The sequence below is a fragment of the Nyctereutes procyonoides genome, unplaced genomic scaffold (genome assembly GCF_905146905.1).
Source record: "Nyctereutes procyonoides isolate TBG_1078 unplaced genomic scaffold, NYPRO_anot_genome, whole genome shotgun sequence".
In the NCBI taxonomy this organism is placed as follows: domain Eukaryota; kingdom Metazoa; phylum Chordata; class Mammalia; order Carnivora; family Canidae; genus Nyctereutes; species Nyctereutes procyonoides.
In genome coordinates, this window is record NW_026575117.1 from 20,891,118 (window position 1) to 20,911,161 (window position 20,044).

The 20,044-nt window shown below is 34.7% G+C and overlaps 1 protein-coding gene across 13 annotated transcripts in view; it reads right to left on the bottom strand.

The window, feature by feature from the left end:
- Positions 1 to 20,044, bottom strand: part of KCNT2 (potassium sodium-activated channel subfamily T member 2) — a 377,566-nt gene that overhangs the window by 201,858 nt on the left and 155,664 nt on the right. The window lies entirely within an intron of this gene.

A 20,044-nucleotide genomic window follows, 5' to 3' on the forward strand; every position in this document is an offset into this window, starting at 1 on the left:
AGGTAGATAAACCAAAGAACAGAAAAGAAATAGTAGGGTACTTGTCATCATTTTACTTCTGAGGAAAAACTGTTCTCTCTTTTTTCTTTCTCTTTTTCTTTCTTACTTCCAGGTTTCCAGAATAGTTTAGCAAAATTCCCTTTTTTTATGCTTAGGAATTTTGTGTGAGCTTCTGGGTCATATGAGTTGATTCATATCAGTTTTTTGCTCTGCTGTCCCTAGGCAATATAATAGCCAAACTAATTATAAGACTATTCAGGTGGAGCCTTCCTATAACCAAAGAGAACTGTTTAATAATATATATTTCTGCGAAGGAGTATTTTTTTACTTTATTACAATAATATACATTTGAAAATATAAACAATTCATACTTAACTTTTATACTTCAGTAGAAAATAAAGAAGGAAGATAAATTACATATTTTAAGAATTCAAATGTTAAAGGCTTACTATATTTTGCATAACCATACATTAAAAGTCAGTCCCTGTTCATAGACAAAATGTCCATTTCATAACTCAGATAAATATTATCTTCACCTAAACTAGTAAAGTCTCCTACTCTGCTTCCTTGTCTGCAATTTGTTCTTTTTTTTTAATATGACCTATTCATCAGGGCCATATTCACAGTCTTTAAACAGAGGTTAGAGGGGCACAAGGTGGCTCAGCTGGTTAAGCATCCAACTCTTGATTTCTGCTCAGGTCACGATCTCAGGGCTGTGAGATCAAGTCCCACCTTATGCTTAAGATTCTCTCTCTCTTTCTTCCAGAATCCCTCACTTCCTCTGTGGGTACACGCTCTCTCTCTCTCTCTCTCTCTCAAAAAAAAATGAAAATTAATTAGCTAATTGATTTTTAGAAGTTTGGATATGTCAATCTCAAGTTTAAAAAGGCATTGGATTCTTACAATTTACGATCACTGTTGGGCGCCCATGGGTGCTAGGAGGAGCCTCATGTGGGGAATGGAGCAGGGTGGGGGCGCGGGCTAGGCTGCCTCCGCGCCTTCCCCCAGGCCTCGCGGCCCTGGGCCTACGGCAGGTGCATGCAGGCGCCTAGGGCCCGGGCAGCCTCCTGACCAAGGACCTCTGTGCAAGGGAGTTCGAGGCTCTGCGGGGGACGCTTTTAGAACTCAAAGGGCTGCAGGCGCATCAGGGCGAGTCGCAGGCGAGGAGGAGTGGGTTTTTCTGCCTCGTGTGTGAGGCTTCGAGTTAGAGTAAGACGGTGAAGCAACAATGAAGGCCACAGCAGACCAAAAGAAAAAAAAAAAAAGATCACTCTCTAATTCATGGTGTGATAGATTATTATAATAGCTGCTAATAAATCAAGACTTCCTATGTTCATTCATGCCTGTTTGCAAGATACTGCTTTACTTCCCATCAAAAGTCAAATCTAGTTCTCCATGTCCTTGCATTTGAACAGCCTAATAAGCCTAATACAGCCTAATAAGCCTAATAACTTCTTTTGGCAACAGAATAATATAGAAATGATGGTGGGTGGATCACAGAGCATGGATCTTAGAAGACCCTGAAGCTCTTGTTCTTGATGTCCGAGAAATCTGCATTACCATGTTGTAAAGCAGCCTGGTACAATCCACCAAAGGATGAGAGGCCATGTGGAAAAAACCCAAAATGGCCCAAATGACAGCCAGCATCAACTGCTACACATGAGAGTAGGGCTATCTTGGATGCTCCACCTCCTATCAGGCTATCACATGACTAAAGCCAAGAGTAACCGCAAGTGAGACAGCAGAAAAACTGCCAACCACAGAACTGTGAGACAACAAATTGTGCTGTTTTAAGACACTACTTTTTAGGTGGCTTGTTACTTGGCATTAGATATGTGGGGTATGTACAGACTTAATTAGACTCCAGCATCTGGATCTAATCTGTTTTTTTTTTTTTCAAACTTTGCTCTCACTTTATCTCCCCTTCACATACTATTTGGTTGGTTTACCTACCATAATCTTTACCCTCTATATCGACTTTTCCCTACAACTGAAAGCCCTCTCTCTGCAACAGCTACTGAGATTCCCATTTTTTTGAAGCCTACCTCAAAAATGATCTCCCTCATGAAGACTTCATTGAATCTCAAGATCAAGGAATTCCTAGAAGTTCCTGCTGAATTCCTAGATACGAGTTCATATCTCATATAGGTAAACTTTTATAATAATAACTATTTTTAAAGTTTAATATTTATCACCCCAGCTCAACTACTGACACTATTTACACTTTATAGGCTTATTTCCTATTTGTGAACTCGGCACAAAGTTCAGAGTAGTCACTCATTAACTGCTGAATGAACAAAAGAACACCTGCTTAAACCACAGTCAAATAATAAATGCAAACAAACAAACCCCAGAGAGCATTTCATTCTTGTGCTTCTGTTTTTTATTACTACATAACAAACTCCCCAAAACTCAGTAGCTTAAAATCATAACAATTTATCATTTCACTTATCATTTCACATGATTCCATGTGGTAGGTGGGAAGTTTCTCTGATTTTCTTTTTTTTTTTTTTTTTTTTTTTTTTTTTTTTTAGTTTCTCTGGTTTTCTTGGGCTCACTTATGTGGCTACATTGAGCTAGAAGTTTGGCTAGAATGAAAAATCCAAGATGGCCTCACTCTTGGGCCAAATGGACGATGTTCACTGTTGTCTGTATGCCTTGCTTTGTTATTCTACGCGTGACCATTCATCCTCCAATAGATTCAACCTGCTACCTTACTTTCTCAGGGCAAATTATGGCAATTGAAGGCCCTCTTAAGACCTACCTTTTTCTGCCACATTGTATTTACCAAAGCAAGTCACAAGATCGGCACAGATTGGAGGGGTGTGGAAATAGACTCCATCTCCCCATAAGAGGAGCTACAGAATTTTGTGATGTTTTTGAATCTATCAAAGCATACAAGTGAAAATATTTATCACAACCTACATATATCTTAACAAATTTTGTTGAATAAATGTTACAGTCCAAGATATTTAATTGCCTTGACACAACTGTAAATTCATGCTTGCAATCATTTTTCTGATCCTTAAGTAAAACACCATTTTACTTGACCTAGAAAAGTCATGTGAACCTTTCACATATTTATCAATATCACACTTAAGATTCAAGACTTGATATACCTTAATACTCACTAGATCAATATGAAAATGGAGATAACCCACACCAGCTGTTTCATGCTTGGTATTATTTTTTATATATTTTTTTTATTTTATTTTTTTTATTTATGATAGTCACAGAGAGAGAGAGAGAGGCAGAGACACAGGCTGAGGGAGAATCAGGCTCCATGCACCGGGAGCCAGACATGGGATTCGATCCCAGGTCTCCAGGATCGCACCCTTGGGCCAAAGGCAGGCGCCAAACCGCTGCGCCACCCAGGGATCCCCATGCTTGGTATTATTATACAAAAACAAAGCTTAACACTTTAAGGACTAATAAAGGTAAATACACTGAATTACTTTTAGAGTTTCTCTCTGATTTTGAATAGGCCGGTCAACCAGTTTCATTTAGGTCTCATTTAATGGGCCACTGCTTACGTCCATGGATAGCAATGTCATTGCATTTCAAAAAATACTATTGCTAACATACCTTCTGAGTCAATAAATATTTTTGTGGTAAATAAATAAATTTAGTTCCTTCTTCCCAAAAGAAAATAGGATGGAGAGTATTTAAATATCTAGCCTAAGAAAAGAGTAATTCTTTTCTGTTATAGATCAAATCTTGTTCCCTCTCTGTTCATAACTCTAAATGCCCTTTTATCATATTCAGAATAAAATTCAAAAGCCCCTGGCTCTTCTTGGACCTCGTCTTCTAAGACCAGCTCCTAACTCACTGCCCTCCAGCCACACTAGCCTCACTGCTATTCCTGAAATGTGCCAAGTGTCACTCAAATCTTCTTTCAACTTCCTCCCTTTATCTCTAATATCTCCATTGTCCAAACAGAATCCTAAACTTCTGCTCTAAATTTGCTCCTCTCAAATTCTTCAAATGAAATGGTGGCAAATACAAGCGTTCTTGTTGATTAGGTCACAATCCTAGAGTTATCCTTGACTTTTATTTCTTTCACAACCTACAGCCAAATCCTTAGCAAACTCCACTGTTTCTAGCTGCAAAACATAACCAAAATCCACTATCACTATCACCACTGCTATTTCAATGATCCTTGCCATCATATTGTCTGCCCTGCACTGTAGTAAACACTCCCATCCTTCTCCCAGCAGCCTATCACCATCATGCCAGAGTTTTCCTGTGACAATTACTTAACATATTACTTTTCAAGCCTTCAAGCCTATATTGATCATCATATATACTCCTATCTTCCTTGCTCTGTTCTGTTTAATTAAAAAAAAAAAAGTTTTAGTCATGTGTAGGGTTTGCTGTTCATTTTCTATAACCCTCTATATGAATGGAGATCTATGAGGAAAGAAATTCACACGCTTTCTTCAACCATGTTGCCTGAGCACCTAAGATAGTGCCAAGTACATAAAATGCTCCTGATCTCCATTGCCATATTTAAGTCACCAAGCCATGTAGCCTGTTTAGATATAAACTAAATACAATTTATTAATTTTTAAAAAGCACCCAAAATATTTATCAGGCCAGTACAATCACTGTAGAATCTAATCTTTTTTTTTTTTAATTTAAATTCAATTTGCCAACATACAGTATAACACCCATTGCTCATCCCATCAAGTGCCCTCCTCAGGGCCCATTATTCAGTTACTCCAACCCCCACCCACAACCCTTTGTTTGTTTCCCAGAGTTAGGAGTCCCTCATGGTTTGTCTCCCTCTCTACTTTTTCCCACTCAGTTCCCCTCCATTCCCTTATAATCTCGTTCACTATTTCTCATATTGTGGAATCTAATCTAATTAAGTGGCAACACTAAATACTTCTGTGTCAAAGAAGGTAGGTGCAATATTGCATAAATCTATTGACTTCCCTATCACCTTTTAATCAATATCCCTTGAAATATTCAAGCACCATAACCAAGCAAATTGGGTTTTACTCTCTAGAAATTAGTATTTCTAACTCTAGCATTTGTTTCTATTAGTACTTAAATGATATGATAAATGAAAAATTTGGAAAATTGAAATGCATTGACTAACTTATTGAAACTCATTCTGCTTGTGTAATATACAAGTAAATCGTGTAACTAAAAATTTGTCTTTATAAAATCAAATTGAATATTCAAATATAAAAGTTGTGCTTATTTAATCTCATTAATTATAAATTCTGTCACTAATGTATTTAAAAATTATTTGAGTTATTTAAGTTTGTTACATTTAACTATTTATTAATCAAAAACTTCACTTGAAATCCCATTCATGACACTGTTAGTGAATGTTGCATACTTTACTACTAAGCTCAGGTTAGTTATAGAACTGTCATAATTTGAAAAAGTATTTAGCTTCTGTTTTATAAAAGAAATTAACTACTGTCAATATTAGACAGAGATCTACTGATAATAACTATACAATCTGGACTCCATTGTCATTTTCACATAAATTTCTGCAACTACTTACCTTTTTCTCCCTTATATTTATGTAAAGAATCATGTCACATAAAGAGTAGAAATAGTTTAGAAGGAAATTTTGCAGAAGTTTGCATTAGCTTTAAAAATTATAAAGATAGAATATTCACATTATTTAAGGAAAAAAAAGTTTTTCAAACCTCCTCATTGAATCATAAAAATTAGATTTAAAGAGTATTTTTGAAAATTACTTATTTCATGTTTTAATTTTATAAAAGCAAATACTAAGACATGGAGAAGTTTAATGAAAAGGCTGAGACTGGACTATTCTGATCATATTATATGGCTATAGCATCATTTCCTCATACCATTACAGAGTATCTATTGGCAACATGTGGAGAATATTAAGAGTATCTGCTAACTTATCACATACTATTTGGTTATAGTAACACATTTAGCAATGTTTTGTAGTTAAGAAACATAAAAATGTGTATTACTGCTCTATGTCAATCATTCAACTAAGAAATAATTTTAGATTATTCAAATAAGCTATCTTTCCAAACAATTCATTTACTTTTATGAAAGAATAGAAAAAGTATTATCTTCAGTGTCAACTACACTTCATTTTTAAAAACTGGATCTTCAGAATAGATACATAGATAGCTTACTGTTACTTTATTATATCATTCTAAAAGCTAAGACAGTTTTAGCATTGAAATAATCTTGATTTGCATTATGCATAAACATTAATATTTCACTTATATGTTGGCTATTTTTCCTAGAACTGTGAATGCTACAACACGCTATATAAGGATTTGAAGCTATTCAGTGATTATAATCCATTTTAATATAGATTGTTATCTTATTTCATTCACAGATGTCTTTGGAGCCATTATTGAACAAAAACTGCCTCCTCTCCCTGATTGTATTTGATGAATTTCAGTTAATTATTATTTTGTGTCTATACCCAGAAGTGATTTCAATGATGGATACAGATTTTCTGATAAACTAAATCCAAGAATGTGCTCAAATAGACCACATTCATAATCAAAAAATCCTATTTTGTCTTATCATAAGAGATACATCTTTTCAGTTCAAAGACTAAGTTAAACTAAATTATATCCTCAATTGAAAGTACTGGAAAAACTGAATAATGGAGAATTTTAAAATAATCATACCTGGTAAATAGAAGTAAACACTTTTACATTTAAATTTTATACTAATCAAATTTAATATTATTTCATGACTGGACAATAATCTAAAAAACAAAAAAAGTCTTGCTTAAATGCTTGATTTTAATGGATATCTAATTGTAATGAAAAGTTTTTAAAGTTTTATTTATTTATCTGAGAGAAAAAGAGAGAGAGCATGAGCAGGGGGGAAGAGCAGAGAGAGAGGTACAAGCAGACTCTACGCTGAGCATGGAGCCTGACACAGAAGTCAATCTCTTGACCCTGAGATCATGACTGAGCCAAAACCAAGTCACATGAACTCACAGAGTCACCCAGGCACCCCTAATTGCAACAAAAACTTTATTACCCTGTATTGTCTTCCTAAATATTTGAAATTTAATAATTTACTTCAATTTAAGGTCGAAAAAATGAACGAATATCCCACCAAGTTCTATTTATCTTTTTGTTTAGTTAAAATGCATAAAAGTTACTCAAATTCATTTATAGTGGTTGACTTTGTTTTTGCTTTTGTTTTTAAAAGATTTTATTTATTTATTCATGAGAGAGAAAGAGACAGAGAGAGAGAGAGAGAGAGAGAGAGAGGCAGAGACACAGGCAGAGGGAGAAGCAGGCTCCATGCAAGGATCAGGCCCTGTACTGAAGGCGGCGCTAAACCGCTGAGCCACCCGGGCTGCCCGAGGTAGTGGTTGACTTTGAAATAGAAACTTGCAAATTAATATAATTGTCTTATAATTTCTCTTTTATAGAAATAACTGTAGATTTTTAATAAGAAAAATTGATTTCTATAAAACCAATAGGTGCTATAAAACATAAATGCTTTATAATGGAAAATGGGTAACTTAATATCAAAAAGGTAGGTCATGTTTATTCCTATAAATACCTTTATTGATGGTTTAGCAGCGTCAAGCACTGTACTATATGAGAGAGATGCAGAAATGAATACAATACCATAATCTACATTAAAAAGCTTCTAAAATCTAAAGTGAATGATTTTCACCCCACCTTTATAATACTACTAATAATACCATAAATTAATAAACATTTCATTTATAACTTGATTAATGATAACTTAGGTAAATTGCTTAAGCTTTTTAAATTTTATCCTTCTCAACTGGAAAGTAAATGCAATAATATTAACTTCTTCATTTAGTTATTAGGATAATAAAATGAACTAATAATGCTAACTGAAATGCCTGACACATAACAATGCTCAATGAATTCAGTAATAATTGTTATTTAAATTCCATCCCTAGCATAAAAGAAATAAAAGCACAAAAATGAGTCAAATATAAGAATGAACTATTTACACAAAATAGATATAAAGCCTTTGTTTTGCATTTGACAAAAAAATTAATTTACTATGAATAATATAGTCAGGGACTATGGAGAAAGAAATAGGAACAACAAAGTAGCAAGTCTGTTCCTCTTAGCTATGGATTTGGTAACAGTTATTAGCAACAGAAAATTATTCATGAGTTAATGAGAATCAGTGTAATTTTGTACACTCTTTTCTGAACCCTGCAACTCTCAACTCCTTTGGAAGTGGAAAGACAGACAAGTTATGAGGGTTTCACAAAGAAAAGTTAGGCAATTTGCAAGATAAACTCCTAATCTTTAAATATGTACAAAAAGCACAGTCAGGTTGATATTAGCTGACCTTTGGAGGGTTCACTATTACCATTTACCGAAACTGACAACTAATTCTTGGTAATGGGGGGGGGGGGGCGGAGATTAAGCCACTATTTCTAAGCCAAAATGTCAATAATAGGCTAGTGAAATGTTTTTAAAAGGGCTACTTAACCCTGAGAATGCTTGAATGAAAGAATTTTTATGCAATTATGTAAAAGACTGCATATATGTATGTATGTATGTATTTATATAGTTCACTGACCTAGGTAACTACTAAGTAATATCATTATAGGTAATACTCATGATTTAAATGTTAAAATACTAGTATTTGTGAGGGGAGAAGAATACTAACAAAATTTTCTCTTTTTCTATTATTTTACACAAATACTCATATTCATTGTTATTTAAATAAATATCTAATTTTACATAGCATGAGTTTTCTGTTTTTTGAAGATTAAATATACCTATTTCTGAAACCATGTATCTTGGGAAGCAGAGAATTCTTGCCATGCATGTGTCGATGTTTTGCAAAGTTGTGGTTCACTCTCGTCGGCTTAAACTAGACTTTCAAAACTATTTCACAGAGCCACTTCTCACTTAAATTGTAGTTTAGTTTTATGACTATCCATTTGTGATAATGTCTGTTTTAAAAATTACTGCTAAAAAAGTTACTGTTAAGGAATAAAAATCCTTTAGGAATGTTATGACATGGTACTTTGGCAAGATTTTCTAAATCAAAGTAGACAAGCACTTAAACTTACAGACTAAAGGACAAAATATGTCCTTAAATACCTATGTAGAACTTGATCACAAAAGAAATATAAATGTGGAAAATGCCCTTGGGAATTACATATCACCTAATATTTTCACAATCAAAAAAGGAAAAAATATTGACTAAGTAACTAGAACCATGTGAAATAAATGTCGTTTTCAGAAATAAAATGTTTTATTCTGTCTTTTATTTAAGATTTTATTTATTTATTTAGAGTGCAAGGGGTGGGGGGGCAGGAAGAAGGACAGAGGGATGGAGAGAAAAAATCTCAAGCAGACTCTCTGCTGAGTGCGGAGCCCCACGCAGGGCTTGCTCACAGTCTTGAGATCATGACCCAAGCTGAAATCAAGAGTCAGATGCTTAACTGAATGAGCCACCCAGGCAACCATGATTTTCAACCAGTATTTGTAGATTTTCCCATATGACCTATAGACATCAGGAGATAAAGGCAATGGATATCATGATATAAGATTAAAAAAATTTGGAAAAATTTCATAGGCAGAAAGAGGTGAAAATTATTTTTTTAAAGATGTATTTATCATTCATGTAAGATACATATATCCAATCCAATGCAATAATGTATTTTATTAATATATACCTATAATAAGCCATTCTTACACTTCTTTGGTAAAGCTTATTTGATGATAATTTTTTTATGGTTCCAGTTGTTTTAGTCCTTATAAATACTAATTTGCTAATATGAGATAAATAATAAAGATATAAATGATAAGTTATTAGTATGATTCGACTATGTTTAAGATAATTAATATTTAGTAAGTACCCTTAGCTTTTTAGATATTTTATTTTGCATTGCTTTAGTTTTTACTGTAAACTTTTGTCTTTAGTCTAGCAATTTACTACTATAGAATTTTTATAACCATCTCTTCAAAGTGACCTTGGTCTATGGTTCTGTATCTCAATATATGTTCCTTGAAGCACCAATATGGCACTGTATCTGGTTAGCCAATTAGTAACTGACTTGTGTTGCACAGTTGTATATCCTGGGATTATAAAATCTCTGTAACCACCTGTATAAGAACAATGTATCATTAAACTTGTATTTATAGGGGGAAAAATTGGCAACTCTGGGTTAAACATTTACTTATTTAGTGAAATACATTTCAGATTGTTTTAATGAGTTAATGTTTATTGTGGATCTCTGAGAATGGAATAATTTTCAAAGGATTAACCAAACATACCTTCCAAAATTCTTAGTTTTGATAGAGTTATCTCAAATGTTTAGGATTTTATGAACTAAACTATGAGAACATTAGCTCACAATTTGTGTTTTGTCTGAGTGCTTCAGAATCACAGTTTAGCTTAATCATTGAATGATTTGGGTAACTTTTATCTTTGCCCATGCCCTGAGTTACACTGCCTTAGATTAACTGTTCATTAAAAGAATTTAACAGTGAAACTGTCAGGCCCTGAAGTTTTTTTCTTTCTCTTAATGGAAATCAAAACATGATTTTTAAAAGCACTCCACATGTATGTTAATCTCAATTTAATATTGATTAAAAATATCTAAATGTACATTTTAGAATGACCTACAATTCCTTCCACAGATCCACAAGAATAAATGAGCCTCAACTATCATTCATTGGTCTTTACTGACTTACTACAAATCTAAACTTTGAACATATCTGGCAAAGTTTATGAATATGGGCCCACAGTAGTCGTACTGAGTCCTGGATAAAAAGAGAAGAAGCTTCCTCTCTCTGCTGACAAAGAAACTAAGAAAATAGGAAAAATTTTTTCATAAGCACTGTGATTATTTGAAATGTGGATCACCAAATTGAGCATGCCATATGGAAAGAAGAACTTCAAATTGTATCTCATTAAAAAGAATTTAAAATTCTACTTTTTTTCTTAACTAGAATACTGTTAAGTATCACTAAGGATAATTTTAGTTAAAGAAACTATGCAACCACTATGCAAAAACCATAACCACATTAATAAAAATAAAAGGATCAGGCCCCATTCTGTACTAAATACATAGAGCCATGGTATATATATCATATCAAGCATTAAATTTTTAATTACTTTTAGAAGTAAAAAAAAAACTAATATAAAATATCAATTTCCTAAGTTTCACTTTAAGTAAGTAGTCCTCCAGTAGGAAAAGCTAATGACTTAATTTACATATTGTTATTTTTTTTTTCCTGGGACACCAGGGTGGCTCAGCGGTTGAAGAGTCTCCCTTTGGCTCAGGGCAGGATCCTACAGTTCCACATTGGGCTCCCTCACTCTCCCTATGTCTCTGCCTCTCTCTCTCTCTCTCTCTCTCTCTCTCTGTCTCATGAATAAATAAAATCTTTAAAAACTATTTTTTTCCTGACTCACCTAGTAAAAGAAGGTTCACCAGAGTATATGAGATAGAAATTATCTAAGGATACACAACTATAAGTTGTGGTAAGTTTTCTTTCTTCTATTAAACACTTCAATTAAAAATAAATAAATAAATAATAAAAATAAAAATAAACACTTCAATTAAAAGGATTCCATACTGTCCATTACCATTCTTATTCAATATATTTCTCTTAACAAAATTACATTAAATTGTAGCTTATTACATTTCCTCTCCTTTCATATTAGTGATTTAAACAAAATAAAAGCATCTGCCGAACAGTCTTTGTAAATTACTCAGACTCATCAGCCTATGGGCCATTACTATGATAATGTGTGCAGATGGAAGTAGGGGGTTTTTTTCGTTCATATTAGGAAATATGGAAGTATAATCATGTAGTGTTTTGTTCTCAGTTCCTCAGGTTGTATGCTGCACTGAGCATGTATTCATATTCATCCATAATCATTTAGCAAAAATTGTGTCCTGGATCTCAGTGTAAAATGTATATTCTACTGTGAATTGTGAAGGAAGTAGACAAAGAAATAAGGCAGTATTTCTTACTACAAATGAGTAAAACAGATTAAACTAGGTAAAAATAAAGAGACAAAAACTATTAGAGTCAAAAATACTGGGATACTGGGGATTCCTGGGTGGCTCAGCAGTTTAGCGCCTGACTTCAGCTCAGAGCTTGATCCTGGAGTCCCGAGATCAAGTCCCACATCAGGCTCCTTGCATGGAGCCTGCTTCTCCCTCTGCCTATATCTCTGCCTCTCTTTCTCTCTCTCTCATGTGTCTCTCATGAATAAATAAATAAAATCTTTAAAAAAAAATACTAACATGGTATAGTCAAGAAACAAGTAAATCATGATCATGTTCTTCTTTTAACTCTCATTTTAGAAGGGTCTAAATATAAGAAATGAATCCCTTAAGTAGGAAAAATGGAAACCTGTATCACCAGCAGAAAGCTATTATATTTTCATATTTTTAAAACAAAATAACATGGATAAGACAGTAACTAAAGACAATGTGGTACTTAATCATCTTACATTTCTGTTAATACATAAAAACATATTTTATCTCTACTTCTTGCTTCTTAGAAAACCTATGATCTTTCTCTCCTGAATCTCCAATAAAGTACCTGTGATTTTATTTATGCTCTTTTGTAGATTGTATGCATTTGAAAAAGTTTTACATTTACTTGCTCACCTATTTATTGAGTATTACTACATAGTAGGCACAGAATCAGGTACCAAGGAAGATAATGGTATGGAAAAGCTGGAATGATTGCTTTCCTGATGGGAATTAGAATCCAGTGGAAGAGACAGAAAATGGTGAATAATATAGATATGCATAAATTTAAAAGGAGAGCACTCCCTGCCCTCTGTCAGGCTATTCTTTCCTATAATTGAAAATTTGACCTAATCATGTAGATTGGGCTTCACTCGCAAAGTGATATTTACATTAACATTAAAAAAAAAACCACGAAGTCAGATTTTATACCCCAGAGAAAAAAGATAAAGTATTCTAAGGAGGAGAGGATTAGTGTGATGAGAGCAATAAGGGTAAAAACAGGAGGGCTCCTGAGCAGAGGAAAAATTAAGAATGTGAGATGTAAATGAAAAGATGGAGAGAGCCTGGAGCATACAGGAAATTTATGAAATATTAAGAAGATTTGTGTTCCTGTTTCCCAAGACACATGGGAAATTTTTAACAAGCATTTGCAAGAGGGAACACAATTATATTTACATTTCACAAAGGTCACTCTGGTTGCCATGAGATGAATGGTTTGGAGTGAAACCAGAGTGAAACTACGTAAACCAGTTATATAGCAGTTATTCTAAAGAGGTTAAAATAATTTAGATGAGTGAAGTGATGTCTGAGAGGGACAGAGGTGGGTAGACTTGCAGGATATTTAGGAGGTAAAATCTAGGGGATTTGTTGATTTCATATTTTGTCACAGAACAGGAGCCACGGGGTGCCTAGTGGCTCAGTGGTTGAGCATCTGCCTTTGGCTCAGGTCCTGATCTCAGGGTCCTGGAATTGAGTCCCACATCAGGCTCCCTAGAGGGTGCTGCTTCTCTGTCCTATGTCTCTGTCTCTGTCTCTCTCTCTCTCTGTGTCTCTCATGAATAAATAAATAAAATCTAAACACACACACACACACACACACACACAGAAGGTGTTTAAGAATGATTCCATTCTTTGGAACTGCCCCCAGAGAATGGACAACAGTTATTATTTCAGAGATGTGGACAACTTGAGAAAATCGCATAACTTTTCCTTTGGACATACTTACATTCAGGAATCTAAGAGGGTATGTCACAGAAACAACTGAATATAAAAGATGTAATTACAACCATAAAAAGTGGCCTAAGACAATTTGTTAGCACACAATTATCAGATTCTTTGTGGTACATATTTTTATAACCTCCAATGTAAGGAGAAAAAGTGAAGGCATCAGAACCTACTCTCCAACAGTTTTGTGACCATACTTTATATGCAGAAAGCAAGTCATAAAGCAAATTCTACTACACAAAACACTTATTCATCCTTTTTGGGTAAGATCAAAGAGTTTCCTGTTCTTTCTGTGAATAACAACAAACACACTGAAAGAAAGGTTCATAGAAAAAAAAAAGGAAGAAAGAAAGAAAAGGAAGACAGAAAGAAAGAAAATATACTACAGGCAGGTCCAGCTCATGGGCTGGTGGAATCAGACAGCAGAATCAGCAGAATGCTCTGTTAAGTGAGAAAAAGCTTGAAAGGGTTTCAAGACCCATGTCACCACTCCCTGAAAGGTTAGGCTTGGTTATTTTTCAAGAGTAGAAAGAACCAAAAGATACTTTCTGGTCAACTATATACCTTGAAAAATAATTTTAATTCTACTTTTGCTAATTTTTAAGGATTCAGACACAAAAAATGATGCTTGAAACTGATTATTTGTTTATTTGAGAGTCAGAAAACATAACCAGGTGGAGAGGGAGAAGCAAACTCTGCACTAAGGAAAGACACGGATGGGAAGCTCACCTAGGACCCTGAGATCAAGACCTGAGCTAAAGGCAGACACTTAACTGACTGAGCCACCCAGGTACCCCATTCCCCCGACTCTTAAGTGAGCCCTCACATAAGAGCAATCAATCACAATTCTGTGTTCTGACACATTTCTGTGTTCACTCTCCATGTGTCTGCGTTGTCTGTTTGTTTGTTTTAAGATTTTCCATGTATTTATTTGAGAGAGAGAGGTGAGAAAGCCCAAGGTGGAGCAGAGGGGGTGGGAGAGGGACAAGTAGACTCTGCCCTAAGTGAAGAGCCCAATGACAAACTCAATCCCAGGACCCTGAGATTATGATCTGAACTAAAACAAATAGTCAGATGTTTAACAGATTGAGCCACCTTGGTGCTCCTGTGTCTGAGTTTTTTCTTTACTTATGATTTTGGGATGTAGCTTCATTTAATAAGCAAACAAAAACACACCCAGGATCTAGTTTATTTTTGTTTTGTTGTTGTTTTTGTTGTCTTTTCTTTTTCTATCTTCTTTTCTTTACTGGATAAAAAGACAAAACATAGAAATTCACCCCCACAAAAAAAAAAAAAAAAACAGGAGGTAGTAATCACAGCCAGGGATTTCATCAATACAGATATAAAGAAGATGTCTGAATTAAAATTTAAAACACCAATTATAAGGATACTAGGTCGGTTTGAAAAAAGCATAGAAGACACTAGAGAACCCCTTACTATAGATATAAAAGAACTAAAATATCTAATCAGGCTGAAATGCTATAACCAAGGTGCAGGTGCCTCCAAGTGGAGGCCATAAAAATGAGGATGAATGAAGCAGGAAACCAAATCAGTGATATAGAGGATAAAATTATGAAAACTAATGAAGCTGAAAAGAAGAGGGAAAGAAAACTATAAGATGGAGGGAAGGCAGACCTAGGGAACTCAGCAATTCCATTAAGTGAAATAGTATCTGTTTTATAAGAGTCTCAGAAAAAGAGAAGGAAAAGGGGGCAGAAGGTTGACTTGAACAAATTAGACCTGAGAACTTCCCTAATCTCAGGAAAGAAACAGACATGCAAGCCCAAGAGATTCAGAGAACTCCCCTCAAAATCAACAAAAGTAGGTCAACACCAGGACATATTATAGTGACACATGCAAATTACAAAGAAAAAGAGAAAATCCTGAAAGCAGCTTGGGGAAAGAGATCCATAACCTACAAGGGTAGACATATAAAACTGGAAGCAGACCTGTCCACAGAAATCTAGCAGGCAAGAAAGGACTAGCCTGATATACTCAAGGTGCTGAATGGGAAAAATACACAGCCAACAATACTTTATCCAGGAAGGCTATGATTCAGAATAGAAGGAGAGATAAAGAGATCCAAGACAAAAAAATTCAGGACTTCCTGAACACTAAACCAACCCTGCAAGAAATATTAAAGGTGATCCTTTGAACAGAAAAAGAGTCCAAAAGTAACAAAGACTAGAAAGAAACAGAAACAATCTATAGGAACAGTGATTTCACAAGTAATAAAATGACACTAAATTCGTATCTTTCAATAATTACTCTAAATGTAATTAGACTAAATGTTCCAATCAAAACACATACAGTTATCAGAATGTATTTTTTTTAAAAAAAAGACCCACTGATATGCTTCCTAAAAGAGACTCATTTTAGACCCAAAGACACCTCTAGATTGTGATTAAGTAGTGGAGAACCATTCATCATGCCAACAGACATCAAAAGAAACCTAAAGTAGCCATTCTTATATCAGACAAACTATATTTTATTTTTTTCTAAGATTTTATTTATTTATTTATTTATTTATTTATTTATTTATTTATTTGATAAAGAGCACAAGGAGTGCAAGAGAGAGAGTGTGTATGTGTGCACACAAACAGGGGTGAGGGACAAAGGGAGAAGAAGGCTCCTTGCTGAACAAGAAGCCCAATGTTGGGCTCAATCTCAAGATCCTAGGGTCATGACCTAAGCTGAAGGCAGATGCTTAACTGACTAAGCAACCCAGGTGCCCTTCAGGCAAACTAGGTTTTAAACCAAAGACTGTAATAGAGGATGAAGAAGGACACTATATAATAATAAGGAAGTCTATCAAAAAAAAAAAAAAACTAACAATTACAAATCTTTATGCTCCTAACTTGTGAGCAGCCAAATATATAAATCAATTAATAAGAAACTTAAGGAATCTCATTGATAATATTATAATAATAGGGGACCTTAGGGATGCCAGGATGGCTCAGCTGTTAAGCTCTACTTTCAGTTCAGGGCGTGATCCCAGAGTTCAAAGATCGAGTCCCATATTGAGCTCTCTGAGGGGGGCCTGCTTTTCCCTCTGCGTATGTCTCTGCCTCTCTCTCTCTCTTGTGTGTCTCTCATTAATAAATAAATAAAATCTTTAAAAAAGCAATAATAGGGAACTTTAACACCTCATTCACAGCAATGGACAGATTATCTAAGCAGAAAGTCTACAAGGTAGCAAGGGCTTTGAATGCCACAGTGGACTAGATGGACTTAATAGATATATTCACAGGATTCCATCCTATAGCAGCAGAATATACATTCTTTTCAAGTTTCACTTGGAACATTCTCCAGAAGAAATTACATACTGGGTCACGAATCAGGGCTCAACTACTACAAAAAGACTGAGATCATACTATGCATATTTTCAGAGCACAATGCTATGAAACTAAAAGTCAACCACAAGGAAAAATTTAGAAACACCACAAATACATGGAAGTTAAAGAGCATCCTATTAAAGAATGAAGGAGTTCACCAGAAAATTAAAGAAGATTTTTTTTTTAAATAAATGGAAGCTGGGGTGGCCCCAATGGCTTAGTGGTTTAGCGCCGCCTTCAGCCCAGGGCATGATCTTGGAGGCCGGGGATCGAGCCCCATGTCAGGCTCCCTGCATGGAGTCTGCTTCTCCCTCTGCCTGTGTCTCTGCCTCTCTCCCTCTCTCTCTCTCTCTGTTTCTAATAAATAAATATAATATTTAAAATAAATAAATAAAAATAAAAATACATGGAAACAAATGCAAATGAAAACATGATAGTCCAATACCTTTGGGATGCAACAAAAGCAGTCCTAAGAGTTAAGTATATAATAGTAATACAGGTCTTCCTCTAAAAGCAAGAGAAGTCTCAAATATACAACCTCACCTTATCTAAAGGAGCTGGAAAAACAACAGCAAATAAAGCCTAAATCCAGCACAAGAAGGGAAATAATAAAGATTACAGCAGAAATCAATAACATAGAAATTTTAAAAAACTATTAGAACAGATCAACAAAACGAGGAGCTGGTTCTTTGAAAAAACTGACAAAACTGATAACCCCTGAGGCAGACTTATCCAAAAGAAAAAGAAAGGACTCAAATAAATAAAATCATGAATGAAAGAGGAGAGATCACACAACCAACACCTCAAAAATACAAACAATTATAAGAGAATATTAGGAACAATTATATGCCAACAAATTAGGCAACCTGGATGAAATGGATAAATTCCTAGAAACATATAAACTACCAAAACTGAATCAAAAAGAAAGAGAAAATCTGAAGACTCCTAAGCAGCAAAGAAATTGAATCAGTGATCAAAAATCTTTCAAAAAACAAGAGTCCAGGACTGGGTGGATTCCCAGGAGAATTCTACCAAACATTTAAAGAAGAATTAATACCTATTTTTCTGTTCCAAAACTGTTCCCAAAAACAGAAATGGAAGGAAAACTTCCAAATTTATTCTATGAGACCAGCATTACCTTTATTCCAAAATCAGACAAAGACTCCACCATGAAAAGGAGAAGTAGAGACCAATACCCTTGATGAACATGGATGCAAAAATTCTCAACAAGATACTAGCTAATTGAAACCAACAGTACATTAAAAGCATTATTCACCATGACCAGGTGGGATTTATTCCTGAGCTGCAGGGGTCATTCAATATCTGCAAATCAATCAAAGTGATACATCACATTAATACAAGAAAGGATATGAACCATATGATCCTCTCAATAGATGCTGAAAAAGCATTTGACAAAATACAGCATCCTTTCTTGATTAAAACTCTCAAGAAATCAGGGATAGAGGAAACTTACTTCAACGTCACAAAGACCATATGTGAAAGACCCATAGCTAATATCATCCTTTTTGGGAGAAAATGGAGAGCTTTTCTCCTAAAATCAGAACAAGACAGGAATGTCCATTCTCACCACTGTTGTCCAACATACTACTAGAAGTCCTAGCCTCAGCAATCACACAACAAAAAGAAATAAAAGCTATCCAAATTGACAAGGAAGAAGTCAAACTTTCTCATTCATCACAGACAACATGATACTCTATATAGAAAACCTAAAGACTCCACCAAAAAATTGCTAGACCTGATACAGGAATTCAGCAAAGTCACAGGATATAAAGTTAACGCAGAGAAATCTGCTGCATTTCAATACACCTGTAATGAAGCAGCAGAAAAAGATATGAAGGAATTGATCTCATTACAATTGCACCAAAAACCATAAGATACCTAGAAATAAACCTAACCAAAGAGGAAAAAGATCTGTACTCGGAAAACTATAGAACACTCATGAAAGTAATTAAGGAAGACACCAAGAAATGGAAAAACATTCCATGCTCATGGATTGTAAGAACAAATATTGTTAAAATGTGTATGCTACTCAAAGCAATCTAAACATTCAGCAAACCTTATCAAAATAACACGAGCATTTCACAGAACTAGAACAAGCAATTCTAAAACTTGTATGGAACTAGAAAAGACCCCAAATAGCTAAAATAATGTTGAAAAAGGAAAGTAGAGCTGGAGGTATCACAATTCCAGCCTTCAAGCTGTATTACAAAGCCGTAGTCATTAAGACAGTATGGTACTAGCACAGAAACAGACACATAGATCAATGGAACAGAATGAGAACCCAGAAATGGACCCACAAGTATATAGTTAACTAATCTTTGACAAAGCAGGAAAGAATGCCCAATGGAAAACAAAATAGTCTCTTCAACAAACGGTGCTGGAAAAAATTGGACAGCTGTGCAGAGAAGAATGAAACTGGACTACTTTCTTACCCCATACACAAAAATAAATTCAAAATGGATGAAAGACCTATGTGTGAGACAGGAATCCATCAAAATCCTAAAGGAGAACACAGGCTGCAACCTCTCTGACCTCACCACAGCAACTTCTTACTAGACAGGTCTCCAATGTTAAGGGATAAAAAAGCAAAAAGAAACTACTGGGACTTCATCAGGATAAAAATTTTTGCACAGAAAGGAAAAGAAGCAATAAAACTAAAAGGCAACCTACAGAATGGGAGAAGAAAATTTTCAAATAATATATCAGATAAGGTCTAGTATCTAAAATCTATAAAGAACTTACCAAATTCAACACCCAAAAAACGAAAAATCAGAAATGGGCAAAAGATATAAACAGACACTGACTAACAGACACATGAAAAAATGCTCAACATCACTTATCATCAGGGAAATACAAATCAAAACCACAATAAGATACCACTTCACACCGGTCAGAATGGCTAAAATGAACAACTCCGAAAACAATGACATTCATAAGGATGCAGAGGAAGGGGTACCCTTGTACAGTGTTGATGGGAATGCCA